Below are 15,760 nucleotides of genomic sequence, written 5' to 3' on the forward strand. Positions count from 1 at the left end.
TCTTAGGTGCTCTGCAAATGAGTTATATCCTTTAATCCCCACAACAATCTGACAAGGGAAGCTCTGCTATCTCTGTTCTTTATAGATGATGAAACTGGCACTCAAAGATGTTTAGAAACAAGCTCAACTGGAAAGTCAGCTACAGAGCTGGAATTTGGACAGAAGTTCAGCCAGCTCAAAAGTTCATGTTCTGAACCACCATATTGCATTGCTTTATATGTATATAAATGTATCTCCATACGGCTCATTAGTGTAATTCATTCCAAACATATAAAACCATCACCCCATGACAGTCTCAGAGTGATATTGGGACCATAGAAATACAGTCCTGCAACCAAAGGGGAAGCCCAAATAGTTTGCATCCTTTTTTTAAAAAAATTAAGATATCACTGATATATAACATTATATTAGCTTCAGGTATACAACACAATGATTTGGTGTTTGTATATACTATGAAATGTACTTCATGATCCTTACATGCATTTTTTCAAACATTATGGAGGAATTTCCTAGATCATTGCTATGTTTCCTAGAATCTCCCTCTTAGCTCCAAGCCATTTTCTTCATATGCTGTTCCTGTACTTCTCCAAGATTTCCCCCCAAATCTCCTTCCCCAGATACAAAGAGAACTCAAAGACAGCAGCCGTTCCCCTGTGCACACTCTTCCCAAAGTGGCTCATGTTTAACCAGCTTTTAAGGAAATGATGTGATGTAGTTAAAAGAGTTAAATTTTCCTAGGTCTTATTACTGCCTAAAACGTCATGATTTTAGAAGATGGAATCAAATTAGTTCAATTATTCCTATGGCTTTGTGGAAAAACACCATGGAACCATGGAATAGCAATATCTTATTGCTATGCTATGCTATGCTAAGTCACTTCAGTCGTGTCTGACTCTGTGTGACCCCATAGACGCCAGCCCACCAGGCTCCCCCGTCCCTGGGATTCTCCAGGCAAGAACACTGGAGTGGGTTGCCATTTCCTTCTCCAATGCAGGAAAGTGAAAAGTGAAAGTGAAGTTGCTCAGTCGTGTCCGACTCTTAGCGACCCCATGGACTGCAGCCTACTAGGCTCCTCCATCCATGGGATTTTCCAGGCAAGAGCACTGGAGTGGGGTGCCATTGCCTTCTCCGATCTTATTGCTATGATCATTTTAAAATAATTGGTGAAAACTGCCCAGGCCATCAGGACCCACATTAGAAAATGAAGGTTGAAAGGAGAAGATCCATGCTGAGGGCTTTCCTTAATGTCTCATCAAGGAATCACAAGGTTAGGCCTCAGCTGTAGGTGACCCTAATGTGACCTTGGCCTGATGCCCAAGTGAAAGCCCAGACTCAGGCCCACCATGGGGCACAATTCTAGGGGAAGGACTCTCACTCTTCGGAGTTGATCAGTGCACACCCTGTACATGGCAGCATAGCTTCACAAATAAATATTGATTTTTGGAGACACCTTTTCCTCTTATGACAAAACAGAGCCATCAATTTCACTGTAAAAATAGATTCGGGGGCTACAGAAGTTAGTTGAGAAACAGTAAACATAATCCAAGCCCAGAGCAGCCAGAGAAAAACATACACCCAGGCTCCCGCCACGTGGCCCCTCCCCCAGGACACCAGTCCCCCATGGCCATTTATGGTTGGGACCAGATGCTGTAAATGAGGGGTATGCAATGACTCCAGCTGTCCCCCACCATCTACCCTATGATGTGCAATTTTAATTTATAATTGTGGGTGAGTTATATCTGTGCTCAGAGTGAAGCAGGAAGGGGCCATAGTTGGGGGGGGGGAAGAGTAGGGTGAAGGGACTTAGATAAATAGTTTGCAAAAGATATGGTGAAAAATGCCAGACCAAAATTGAAGAGACTGAACTGGGTTGGTTCAGACTATAGGAGCACACCCTTCCCTGCCACCTAGCCCATATTGGTCACATCCCCCTGAGGATGAGGGCTGCTGTGGGCCACTGCTGCTTCCACAGCGGAGGTGGGACAGCTCTCAGATACGCGGGGACACACTGACAATGTTTCAATTCTCTCCTGAAAATGAAAACCTCCAGGATATTTTAGGTTTCTCGAAACTAAAACTCCCAGCATTCACCTTTTCCAGGTTGGTGTGAGTTGATCTTTCTATAGCGGGTTTATTAACTAGTCTGCTCCAGCTACTGTAGCAAAGTACCAGACTGGCTGGCTTAAACAACAGACCTGTTTTCTCACAGTTTCGGAGGTTAGAAGGCTGAGATCAAGGGAGACACCTGCCTTGTATACTGCTGTCCTCTCACCGGGTCTTCACGAGGTCTTTTCTGCATGCACTCTCAGAGGGGACAGGGAACTCCCTAATGTCTCTTTTTGCTTGTAAAGGATTCACCCCATGACCTCTTTTAAACTTAATTACCTCCCTAAAGACCCTAGCTCCAGGGATTTCCCTGGCTAAGACTCCACTCCCAGTGCAAGGGGCCCAGTTTCCATCCCTGGTCAGGGGAATCAAGATTCTGACTACCGCAACTAAGATCCAGTGCAGCCCAAGACATAAAAACACAATAATAAACAAAACAAAAACACCCGAGCTCCAAATAGTCACGTTAGGGGTGAGGGCTTCAACATACAAACTTTGTAAGGGCATTATTCAGTCCATAAAAGTGGGTTTAGGTATGGGAAAGAGATCGTGGGATTATTTTGCTTTTAGGTAAATCTGCCTTCTGCCCAGGCTCTCTCTCGTAGCTCTTCACAATGCTGTCTGCCCAAGTTAGGAGGTTCCTCTTCACTCACCCCATGCCTACATGTCAAGTGTGCTTCTCCCACTCACCAGCCATCCCTCTAAACCACTGCCCAGGGCATCCTGCTCCTTGGAACAGAGCCCCCACTGTCCCCAGACATAATCTGGTCAAAATCTGCCCCCACCACCTGCTAAACCTGTTCTTTATTTATAAATTGCAGTCATTTCTGAACACGGAAGGAAGTTCAGAGTCAAAACTCTATCTGATCACTGGAAACACACACAGGGCATACACCCTGGCCAACCCTTTCACTCATTCCTTAGGTCAGCAAGTATTTAGTGAACAACTACTACACAGTCATTCATCCAGTCCTGCGGGACCCGGCAGCAAACAAAACCAAAAGAATCCTTCCTTCATAGAACTTACCTTCTTCCTGTCCATTGTTTCCCTTTGCCCTGACTGCATCTGTTTTTAAAATATTTACTGTTCTGTGTCTATGTCAGTCATATTCTATTTGCAAATATTCTCAACCTCATACTGTATAAATCTATAATCTTATTATACAGTGTGTTTTTTGCTCAAATTGCTTTTCACAGGAAATAGGTAGGGCCACTGTAAGGAATAAATTAGATGCTGTAGGAAAAGTCTCAAGCACTTGTAGAGGTTCAGTACAAGGTAGCTTTCTAGCTTTTAGAATCCCAGATGTACTTAAGACCAACCTCAAATCTCTTCTCTCTCCAGGAGTCATTGATGACACCAGAAAATGTGAGGATTTTCCCTTCTTTTACTAATTTCCCTTAGTACACAGTCACTCATTGCATAGTTTGACATCTTGTTATATTCTTTCATAGATTATTTTCTCATTCATTCCTATGTATATATCAGGCTTCTTTAGGAGCAGATTGTAAACTCAATGTATGTTCTTAATCCACACAACTCAATCTAGGTTTACATAAGAGATGAAGTAATGAGCAAGAATTCTCTCTCCCATTTTCACTCTTTTATTTTTCAAATCTGGCCCTCTTTACAAAACAACACCTAGTTCCTTAATTGGGATGAGGGGAGTTTTTCTGAATTTAAAAAGTAATTTGATTTACATTGCTACAACACATCCATCATTGAATGTGGAACAAAAGCAGTGATACTTCAAACAAAAGAAACATTTCAAGTAATTAAGAATAAAGGACAAGAACATTCCTGTGTTTTCTATAGAAGGAAAAATCTGCCAGTCAAAAGAGCTGAGACAAAGAGCACTGGTTAAGTCAGTTGTGACGTATCCATTGGATGGAGTTCTGTGCATTCTTTTATCAACCGCACCTGGAGGAGGCTCTTTAATGAAATGGGAAGACACACAGCATGTGTTATTGGGTAGGGGGAGGGGGACACAGGAGTAGTATTCAAAACTGTTAGCATATAGGCTCAGTTTTATAAATATTCTGTTTACATATCTACAAAGACAGAGACAAAGATAAAAAGAAATGTCTTAGACAACGATCAGTATCTATGGATGGTGAAATAATTGCTGAAAATTGACTTCATTTTTTTTTTTTAAACAGATATCTCTTTACCATCAGGAAACAAGAACACATATTGTGTTGAAAACTGAAGTTTAAGAAGGACTTGAAGGCATCACTTTAGGGACCGGTGTTGTATCAGGGGCTTCCCAAGTGGTTCAGTGGTTAAAAAAAAAAAAAAAAAAAAACACCTGCCAATGCAGGAGACACAAGTTCGATCCCTGGATCAGGAAGATTCCCTGGAGGAGGGCATGGCAACCCACTCCAGTATTTTTGCCTGGAGAATCCGTGGACAGAGGAGCCTGGCGGGCTGCAGTCCTGGGGGATCATGTAGACATGATGACTACACAACGCGCAGCGTGTTATATTGGGGAACCTGAGGCTTGCCTGTCATCCTGTGTGTGGGTCAGGCCCTCGCCCCTGTTCCTGGCACTCAGAAAGCAATGCTTGAAGTAAGAAGGCCTACATTTCTTTTGAAACACTCTGTAATTTTGGCTTTCCACAAAATCCAATGGATGTTCTTGACAATTAAAGCCAAAATTTCTCTGGAAGTAAACACGAGTACTCCGTCCTTCCATTCAGAAAGGATGAAGCCCATTGCTATTCCACAGATGGGTGGAGCTGAGAAGGCCAGCTGGTAGCCAGTGGTCATTTCCAAAAGAGAATGAGAGGGGGACGGGCAATCCATCTGAAATAGAGCAAAGGCAAGCGCACAGGCCTTCCTCCTACAGACCCCTCCCCTGGCCCAGTAGAAGAGAATTCATAGCAGCCCTTCAACATCCCACCCCATTCCTCCAGCCAACATCCATGTCAGTATTTTTAACAAGGCATAAAACTTGTGATTCTATTAAAAACACATGTCTCTTGTTTCAAAGCATGGTTAGCAACAGCCACCGACATTCAGTAAACACACCATCAACCAGGGGAACACACTCATTGAACTCCAAGTCTCAGATTCTTATTATTATACTTTTACAAAGCAACACAGGATCTTCTGGCTGGAATAAATTTTGAGATCATCTCTTGGGCCTGCTCTCTGGCTTCTTGAGAAGACTGTTCAATCTGCTGAAAGACAATAACTATTCCCAGTTTTACTATTTCTCACAGAGAAGATGAGTAGGGCAGAATTTTGAAAACTGGGAGAAAGGGAGGGAAGAGAAGGCTGATGAAACTACAGAGTAGTCAAAAAATTGGGATGCTAAGTCAGCCTCTAGACACACACTTGTCAGCAAGAAGTCCCCATTCAAGGAAGGGTTTTGCTTAGACATTTCATGGACTGGATGTTTGTGTCACCTTGAAATCCATTTCCTGAGGCCCCCGCCCCGAGGTAATAGTTTGGAGGTGGGGCCTTTGGGAGATAATGAGGGTTAGATTAGGTCATGAGGGTAGGGCACGCATGACAGAATTAATACCCTTATAAAAAGAGGAAGAGTCATGAAGTTTCTCTTTGTCCCCTCACGCACCAACGATCACGTGAAGATACTAAGGAAAAGACGGCCATCTGTGAACTACAAAGAGCCCTCACCAGGTACCAAAGCTGCTGGCACCTTGGTCTTGGTCTCTCCAGCCTCCAGACTGGAGTGTTAGTCACTCAGTCGTGTCCAGCTCTTTGCGACCCCATGAACTGTAGCCTGCCAGGCTCCTCTGTCCATGGAATTCTCCAGGCAAGAATACTGGAGTGGGTTGCCATTCCCTTCTCTACCCAGCCTCCAGAACTGTTAGAAATAAACATTGTTTAACCACCCAGTCTATGGTATTTTGATATGGCAGCCCAAGCTGTCTAAGATAGATGACCTTTTAAAATAAAGGAAGACTCGAATTTGCTGAACTCACTGGTGAAGAACTTGGGCCCTGCCATTAGACAAACTTGGCTTTAAATGCGTTTGCCCACTTAAGAGCTCTAGTAATTTAACTTGTCTAAGACTTAGTTTTCTCATCTGTACCACAGGGATAACAAGGATGCCTCCTTCACGGGACTGCTTGAACAATAATAGGAAACTAACAGAGGGCATGGGCATGTAATGTTTCATAACCCTCTCCAATCTCGGCTCCAGAAAGGCTGCAGTAAAGCTCATGAGAAAGTCAATAAGAACATGTAAACTCATAAGAACATGTAAACCAAGGTTGGGACGGAGAGAGACAGGTAACCCGCCAGCAAATAATGGAGAACTGACTATATCTATGAGCTGGAGTTTCTGTAAGAACACAGGCCATGTATCTGCTTAGCAGCCAGTTCCATGCACACAAATTACCAGGCTTTTAAATGCTTCCCCGCAAATCCTGGCGCTTTGGGGCGGAGGGAGAAGAGGGGAGGGAACCTCCAGATCAGATATTTTAGACTCCAGGAAAGGAAACAGGAAGCTTTATTTATCTGGGCTCCCCAGCTTGCTAATTAACTTAGGACTGGAAACTGTTCTCACGTGTCAATGCCTGCACATCTTCTCATTATTAGAAAAACATGTGCTCATTATCCCCACGGTTTCCAAATAGGAGAGAGGGTGAGGGTTACCATTCTGGATGCAAATGTGTGACATCAAAGCTGCCTTGGGCACTGTTGGTCTGAACAGAGTGAGAGCTTCGGGGAGATTAGAACAGGTATCGGTTTTTCTAAATAAAGCAGGAAGAAGACTTTTATCTTGGAGGCTTCAGAGGGATTGTGAGCAGAAAGACACCTGTGTGTAGTCGTGAGGTCTGCTGTTTGGTCAAGAGAAAGCTCTTACCCTAAACTCTGCCTCTTTTCCACCTACAGCCCAGGCTTCAATCACTGGGTACTTATTTATAGAGGACCTACTGTGTGCTATGTTAAGGGCTTCCCTGGTGGCTCAGACAGTAAAGAATCTGCCTGCAGTGTAGGAAACCGGGGTTCGATCCTTGGGTCAGGAAGATCCCCCAGAGAAGGGAATGGGTACCCATTCCAGTATTCTTACTTGGGAGAATCCCACGGACAGAGGAGGCTGGTAGGCTACAGTTTCTGGGATTGCTGAGTCAGACATGACTGCGAGACTGACACTACTGTGCTGAGTACTGGGTCTGTACAATCAGACTGGGGGACTCAGGGCTCCGAAGGCAGGTGGCTCTGGCAGAGGAAGCACACGTGTCTCAGAGGCAGCCTGAGTGTGGCCTGGCTCCTGTGTCCCAGAGCCCGGGGGAGGGGACAGGAGCCCACACTGAGAGGATGCCTAGCTCCTAACGTGGCAGGAAGATTCCCTCCCTTCCTCCACCCAACTCCAGATGATCAACCCTCCACATGTACCCACATCTGAAGGGCTTCCTGGGATGTGGCACTTCCAGTGCTGGGGTGTGGGACAGTCATGGCAAACTAGGATGACCTGGTCACCTCGGTCAAGCCCCCTGTATTGCCCTTCTCCCCCTTGGCCAGACAATGACTTCACTCTTGCCTCACTGGGAGGCTGGTACAGAACAACTCACAAACACTGGAGGGGAGAGGGCTCACTTTCCTTATCTGTAAAATGGGGATGTTGGAGATACTGTCAGGGTCTTTCAGGGAATGGAGCCACCCTGGCTTGAATAAAGGACACAGAAGCACGAGGCAGGGTCGGTCACAAACAAGGATTGACAGCTGGAGGCTGAGGTAGGGGTATAAGGAGGCAGGAACACAGGGAACAAGAAGAGGCAGTCAAAGCAAGGCTCTCAGATTCTACATCGCCAGGCTTTGGGAACTGTCTGTTTGGCTCATGCTCCTCTCAAATGCATCCTCCCCCTTCTATCTCCCGAGAGGCCATGCCATCCACCTGGGTCCCAGACAATCATCTTTGCTTTCTTCATGCCCTTCTGTCTCTGCACCTCCTTGTACGGAGTCTTCCTCCCAGTCTCTCTCACATTTTGTCCCCCCAACCCAATCTCCTGTCCTGCTACTATTTGGGTCAAATCATTTCCCTGCTGCACAGACTCCTGTGTCCAGTCTGTTCCCCAGCAGCCAGCCTCCACCCCAAGGCCACAGTGTGGTCCTTCTAAAGCACAGAACTGATCCTCAGAATCTGTGGTGATTACACTCAGACTAGTCAGAATCACCCACCCTCCTTTCTGATCCAGCACTTCTGAGCCCCCAGATTATGTTCTTCACCCCCACTCTCTACCCTCAATTTTGGCCATGATGGACCCTGTGTGGTTTCCTGGATCTCATGCTGATTCACACCTCTATGCCTTCAGAATTCAGCTCAAGAATGACTTCCCGTGGGCAGCCACCCCACCCCATCTTCATAAGGCCGTTTGGGGTTGAGATGCTTCTCCTTCTGGCCCCAGCCCTCTCTCCCACTGTTCCTACCACAGTGAAGGGTATTCACTTGTCTTTCTCCCATATCAGATATAAGTCCATGGAAAGCAGGCACAGCCTATTATTTTTCCTTTCCACCCCTGATGGCAGCTCAATGCTTGGGGCACACCGGGCACTTACAAATATCTGCTGAATGAGCAAATGAAAACCAGAAGCCTCATCCATGTAACACAAAGCCAAAGCCCAAAGCAGGCTGGTGTTTGGAAGTCCCATCTTCTCCACTGAGAGAACAGAGAATATTCCAAGTGGAGACAGATCCTCTTTCCACCAGCCCAGCCCTGGCACAAAAGCACAGTGGGGAGAGAGGCTGATGCAGCAAGCAGCTTGGGCTTGGGAGGCAGGTGACCTCAGGCTGCCATATGTCTTTGCAGGGGGTCCTGTGGAGTCCTGGGCACTTGCCTGACCTCCTGAGGCTTGGGTTTCTCTTTTTTCACACAGGGATAATGATAACCCCTGTGGCTTCCCAGGTGGCACTAGTGGTAAAGAACCCGTCTGCCAATGCAGGAGATGTAAGAGATCTGGGTTTGATCCCTGGGTCGGGAAGATCCCCTGGAGGAGGGCGTGGCAACCTACTCCAGTATACTTGCCTGGAGAATCCCATGGACAGAGGAGCCTGGTGGGCTACAGTCCATGGGGTCACAAGGAGTCAGACATGAGTGAAGCAACTTAGCACACACACACGCAATGATAACCCCCATGGCTCTGTTGTTGTGAGGAGTAAATGAAATTACGTACGTACAACTGTTAGCACTTGGCAGACACTTAGATCTGGTCTCACCCAGCCCCCTTCCCATCAACATTACCCAAGCAGAGTCAGAGCCTAACAATATCTGTGTTCCTAACACACACAGGCAGCTCCTGCTGGTGAGACTGTCTGAAAATACAGGGAAGGAGGCAAAGACTTGATTCCTGAACTGAGAGCCTGGGAGGTGCTAGACACAAGCCAGGGCACTCTGACCAAGTCCAGGGTCCTCCAGCTCCCAGATGGGACACAGAAATCACCGAGGCCTCCCCTCACTCCAGGCACCTGGCAAGGTCTTCATGTCAGCATCCCTTTCCCTTCCTCCTGCCAGAAGAAAGAGCAACCAAAGAAAGTCTGAAAGAACACAAGGAAATGTCAACAGTGGTAACCACTGGGGACAAGGTTCCAGGTGACTTTAAATCATCTTAATATTCTTTTCTATTTTCCAAACTGTCTACAGTGAATTTCTTCCACTGTCTGCAAATATTAACAATGTCCTTGTTATACTTAAGTTTTCTGAGTCCCAGATGAGTTATGCCCCTGTGAGCACAATTAAGCTGTAACAGCCAGTCCTGTTCTGGAATCTCTGACAGAGGAATCCAGGATGACTCTGTGGCCTGGGGATGAAGGATGCTACAATGACTTTGGAACCTTGGGATAATCAAGCAGAATCACTGTAGCCTTTGAGAGGTACCTGAATAAAACCTCACCCAGTGTTGGTCGAGGCTCATTTAGGGAACCACAGTTGTCTCTATGGCCGGTGCTCCTGGCTAAGAGGATCCCAGGGAGGAGACAGGTAATGAAGAAGAGAGAGGGTGATGCTAAGACACTTCATAGAACAGATTTCCAGGGAAATTCACCTCTGTTCAAGCAGTGAGAGAACCATTGTTGTTGTTGAGATGCTAAGTCCTGTCTGACTATTTTGTGACCCCATGGACTGTAGCCCACCAGGCTTCTCTGTCCGTGGGATTTTCCAGACAAGAATACCAGAGTGGGTTGCCATTTCCTTCTCCAGGGGACATTCCCAACCTTGGGATCGAACTCTCATTTCCTGCACTGGCAGGCGGATTCTTTATCACTGAGCCACCCGGGAACCACTGCAACTTGCCAAATCTAGAAACGGGTCTTTGGGGCTTAATTAAGAAGTGGTGTGGAAGAACTCTTCCCCTGGTTTAAAAAAAAAAACAACCCTTCACTGCACCTGGGCTTTGTTCATGCCTTAACTCACGTATTCATTCATTCACCCACTCATTCATTCATCAGTAACTCGTTGAGTTCTTCTAGGTGCCAGGCATTGTGTCTGAGGGGCAGTATGATTAATAAAACCATCTTTCATCATCATCACCACTTAAGGAGATTTTAAGGAGTAATAGTGGTTGGGCAGGAGTTTTGCTCAGGAATATGGAAATGAAGAGAAGGACAAGCAGAGACAAGACAGCTGGCAGGAGAGAAGAACTCTGAAGAAGAGAATCAAAAGATGTCTAAGTAGGATTTTGAAGATATTATGCCCCTCTGTCTTCCCCATGAAATCCTTAGTAAAATTCATACCCTTCACCAAATGCTTTCAAAGTGGCACTGAGCAGGATCTCAGCTGAAAGCAAAAGGAGCTGAAACAAACCAAGCAGCCCCAATCAGGTCTTTCTCTTATACCCAAATAAAAAATGCTGTCCCCGCCCTGCAGTGGGAGGGACCCCACAAAGACATGAGCCCCTTAGGTGTCGGGTGCTACGAAGGGAATTACCAGGGCAAACAGGTACAAAATTTAAGGGGCTTCAAAAAACTCAGTAATCAAGACACTACCAATGCAGTAGTTTGCAAAATCAAAATTAGTGCAAAAATGCCTGATGAGCAAAAGGTCACAATTTTAAACAAAGACAGATCCATGGAAAGGGGTGAGGTTAGGGAGAAATCAATGAGACTGAGTCATGCAAGGCAGGGTCAGATTCTTCCAAATGCTGACATTTAGTTCAAGGTAGACTTTTTTTGCATTACATTTATTTTTTAAAAAACAGTGATTAAGATATCATTCATCTTGATGACTGTGTTTTTTGCTGCTCTTATATTTCTCACTCTGGGGAGGAGGGACCAATGGCCTGAGAGGTCAGAAAACGCTTGATTTTCTGAGGACCCAGCATTTGAAGTGGATTCTGAAGAATAAATGGAGTCTAACGTATCCAAAATCACTGCAGATGGTGACTGCAGCCATGAAATTAAAAGACGCTTACTCCTTGGAAGGAAAGTTATGACCAACCTAGATAGCATATTCAAAAGCAGAGACATTACTTTGCCAACAAAGGTCCGTCTAGTCAAGGCTATGGTTTTTCCTGTGGTCATGTATGGATATGAGAGTTGGACTGTGAAGAAGGCTGAGCGCCGAAGAATTGATGCTTTTGCACTATGGTGTTGGAGAAGACTCTTGAGAGTAACTTGGACTGCAAGGAGATCCAGCCAGTCCATTCTGAAGGAGATCAGCCCTGGGATTTCTTTGGAAGGAATGATGGTAAAGCTGAAACTCCAGTCCTTTGGCCACCTCATGTGAAGAGTTGACTCATTGGAAAAGACTCTGATGCTGGGAGGGATTGGGGGCAGGAAGAGAAGGGGACGACAGAGGATGAGATGGCTGGATGGCATCACTGACTCGATGGACATCACTGACTCGATGAGTCTGAGTGAACTCCGGGAGTTGGTGACGGACAGGGAGGCCTGGCGTGCTGCAATTCATGGGGTCGAGAAGAGTCGGACACAACTAAGCGACTGAACTGAACTGAACATATGCAAAAAATAAAAATATAGGAAATCTAGCCTGAGGGCACAGCCCATGGGAGAGTGTGTGTGCTTGAGGAAAGGACCGTCAGCAGCGTATACCTGGAGTGCCCTGCCTTGTTTCACCTCTGGGCCTTGTGCTCCTCACAGGTGAAGCTGCAGGTTGAACCAGGTGACCACTGGTGAGTCTGTCGGTCAGCATGTACAGAGCAACTCCTACAAGCAGGGTGGCCAAGATTTGAAAATATACAAAATGCAAAAGATGCGACCCTGTCCCCTGAGAGTTCATGTGCAGCCAAGACACTTGATGTCATTTCTGGCTCTTCACAGTCTACAGGCGTTGTTTTTGCTTTTGACATCTGAAAATGCTACCATCGTTACAATGGCATTATTTAGGAATTGCCCACATGACATTAAAAAAAATATATTCAGTTTGATGCAGTGACAGAGTGATGACCTACTTCAAAAAGGGCTTTCACAGGTGAGACCTCCTTTGCTCCTTTCATTCACCTACAGACTGGAGCGCTCTCATCTCTTACCTTCCAAGAATTGGACGTTCGGAGCATTTAAGTGGCTTCCTCCAAGTTTTCCGACCGTAAGAGCAGAAGTGGGACTAGAACTCACGCTCCTAACTCCCGTCCCTTCACTGACCTGTGTAGGGGGAATGAGCGAGCAGACTGGAGAGCACCTTTCCCCCAGCTCCACAGAAACTTGGCTGAGAGTTTCAAGCTCAACCCCGGCCACCCTGAGCACACACGGGCCACTCCAGTTCATTCTGAGCTCCCTGCTGGGGGTGAAATCGACCAGCCCCAAAGCTTCATCAGCGAAGGAGACAGAAAAGAATGTTTTTCTCACTCTTCACCACCCCCGCCAGCACCCACCTACAGATTCAGCCCCCCGGGAGCACCAGAGGGCCTGGAAACCTCACGTCCAACCACATTAACTGCACAGCAGGCCCCTGTCAGGCGCATCCTCTCCACCCGGGATTTCACTCTGCACAGCGAGGTTCCTGCCAGATCCGAAAGCTGCCTCTTCCCATCCTGAAATTAAAAAACAACACACCACCAAACCTAAGCCAAGCAGGGCCCTGAGGACAGCAGCAGCCCAACTGGAAGAAGTGCCATCCCATGCGGAGGATGGGGGTGGATGGGGGATGGGGAGGAGATGCTGCCTTTCCCAGCCAGGACCTGGGGGGACTTGTCCTCTCAGAGGCCTGGGCAGTGGGTGTAGCCATCGTCCATCCTGCACGGCTGCTCTCAGCAGATCAGGACCCCGGCCAGGTTGGGATGTGGAAGATGAGGCAGGCAACTGGCCTGAGGAACAAAAGGCACAAGGCTTCCGCATCCCGGCCCACAGGAGCTGGCCCAGGAGCCCAGCAAAGCTGGGGCAGAAGCACACAAGGGAGACAGAGCTCCGGACACAGAACAGTCTACGATCCAGTGACCAGGTCAAGCCAGAGCCCAGGCCCCTTGGATGGCACCCTTGGCCACCCCTCTCAGGTCACCTAGACTTGTCGGCTCTTTACTGCTCTGTCTTCTCATCGTCTCCATCACCATCATCACCACCACAAGTACGGAGTGTAGTGGGCTCCTCCACAGTGGCGCCCCAAATGCTATGTGCACACCCCAGTCCTGGGAACCTGTGAGTGTTACCTTATTTGGAAAAAAATGTTTTCACAGGTGATTGATTTAGTTAGGGATCTTGAGAGGAAGCTCTCAACCCCGACCAACTGAGTGGGACTTAAATGCAAACCACATGTATCCTTACAATTGAGAGGCAGAGGGAGATGAGACAGAGACGCACAGAGAAGACACCGAGGAGAGGAGGAGGCCAGGTGACCGCGGAGGCCGAGGCTGGAGCCATGGGGCCACAGCCAAGGAACGGGGCAGGCACCAGAGCTCCAAGGAGCGAGGGAGGCCCCTCCCCCAGGGCCTTCCGAGGCGGCAGGGCCCCGCCCACACTTTGATTTGGGACATCTGGCCTCCAGAACCAGGCGAAAACAAGTGTTTGTGGTTTGAAGTCTCCCAGCGTATGGTCCTTTGTAACGACAGTTCCAGGAAACAAGGATGCCAATACCACGCCATCCCCACCGCCTCAGCGCCTCCTGAGTACATCCCGGGCATGGGCTGGCCGCAGCTCCGTGAGTTATTTCCATTTAGCAGATGAGCAAACTGAAGCATCATGATACTAAGGATCGTGCCAGGGTCGTCTGGGGCCCAGCTGAAACACAGCCCTGCCGCCTGCTCTTTCCAGCTAGGAGACCACAACCGCTCTGACAGCGCCTTCCTTGCAGCCGCCTCAGAAGCCGCACAAAGGAGCTGAACACAGTTTCAATCCCCCATGATATTTTTACCAGAGTTATCTCCGGGGCTTGGCCCGTTCCAGGAGTCGGGGGATGACTAACTCTGGGGCGGGGAGACATCGTTTCAAACGACCTGAGTGTCATCCCAATGAGTTTGCCAGCACCAACAGAGCTCCGAGGGGCTTGGGGGAATTCCCCGTTCTCTCTCCTAAGGAAGGAGCTGGAAGGCAAGACCCCACCAAGAGATGCCTCAGCCTCGACTGTCAGAGCACAGAAACAGCTCAAGACTCCTGCCCTCCTTGGGAACAGAGATGAAGACACGCAAGGAGAACGTCCTAACCTCCCAGCAGTCTCCCTGCCCCAGAGAGCAGAGCCTCAGAGGAAACTCCTGAGCCCCTTCCCTTGGAACACAGAGGAGAACCTCAGAGGTCAGGGCAAACTCCCTTTCGGGAAGCTAAGGATGCAGTCAGCTGTGACAGGCTCGCAGAATCCAGTCCAAAGGGGCGGGAGTTGGAGAGGCCCAATTTCACACCTATACCTTTAGCTTATCTCCACAGACTCACCACATATATGGGAAGGGATGGCCGGCGTGACCCATGGTTTTGCTTGAACAGCAGTATACCTTTCGGCTGAATACGGTTCCACTTGGAAATGGGTCCGGACAAGCCCATCCTGCAGCCTAGATGCCGGGCTGTCTGGTTCCAAGGTCGTGTACAGAGCAGCGGCCCCCAAGGCTTTCAGTGCCCCCGAGGCTTTCAGTGCCGCTGCCCGGGTAGCCAGAAATGCTAATTACCATAGGCAGGCCCAGAAACTCAAAGAAACTGCTGTCAGGGAGCTCTGACTGGCTGAGACCTGGCTCCCTACTCCCGGCTTGTTCAGAGGAAACCCCACTTCCTTAAGAAGAGCAAATATTAAGTCTGGTTGACAGTACATCCATTCAACCTTCATGGAGGCAAAAAGAAAGGGGGGGGTGTGGCTGGAGGTAATTCCCACCTTAGAGTGCCTCTCCTCAGCTTCCAGGAGCAAGAAGACCACCTTCTGGTCTACACTTTGGTGCCCCAGCTTTCAGTGCTGGTGGCCTGCTCTGTACCCCCAGCACCCAACCTAAGCCACATGGTTGGGCAAGTGCACCTGTGGCTCAAGATTCAATCCCTTGGGTTTGAATTGATTCAATCCCTTGGGCTTTCCTATGACCTCCCCCTCCACCCCTTGGGGAGGTCACAGGAAACTCCATAGGTCATGGAGTTGTAAGAAGCATGGATCATCAGCAAGTCCAAGGTTCTGGCATGTTCTATGTGTAACTGGAGATTCTCAGAGCATGGGACCTTGGAGGTCAACTAATTCAATGGCAGCCAATCCAGTGGGAAAGGGGCCAGCCCTGCACATCCCTTTATTGCCTTCCCAGCGGACTTGTTTAGTTTCTCCAGGGCCCTTGCTC

At 48.0% G+C, this 15,760-nt stretch overlaps 1 protein-coding gene across 6 annotated transcripts in view; it reads right to left on the bottom strand.

The window, feature by feature from the left end:
- PDZD2 (PDZ domain containing 2) overlaps nucleotides 1-15,760 on the bottom strand; it is a 403,122-nt gene that overhangs the window by 336,594 nt on the left and 50,768 nt on the right. The window lies entirely within an intron of this gene.

This window comes from Bos indicus, chromosome 20, assembly GCF_029378745.1.
Source record: "Bos indicus isolate NIAB-ARS_2022 breed Sahiwal x Tharparkar chromosome 20, NIAB-ARS_B.indTharparkar_mat_pri_1.0, whole genome shotgun sequence".
Taxonomy (NCBI): Eukaryota; Metazoa; Chordata; class Mammalia; order Artiodactyla; family Bovidae; genus Bos; species Bos indicus.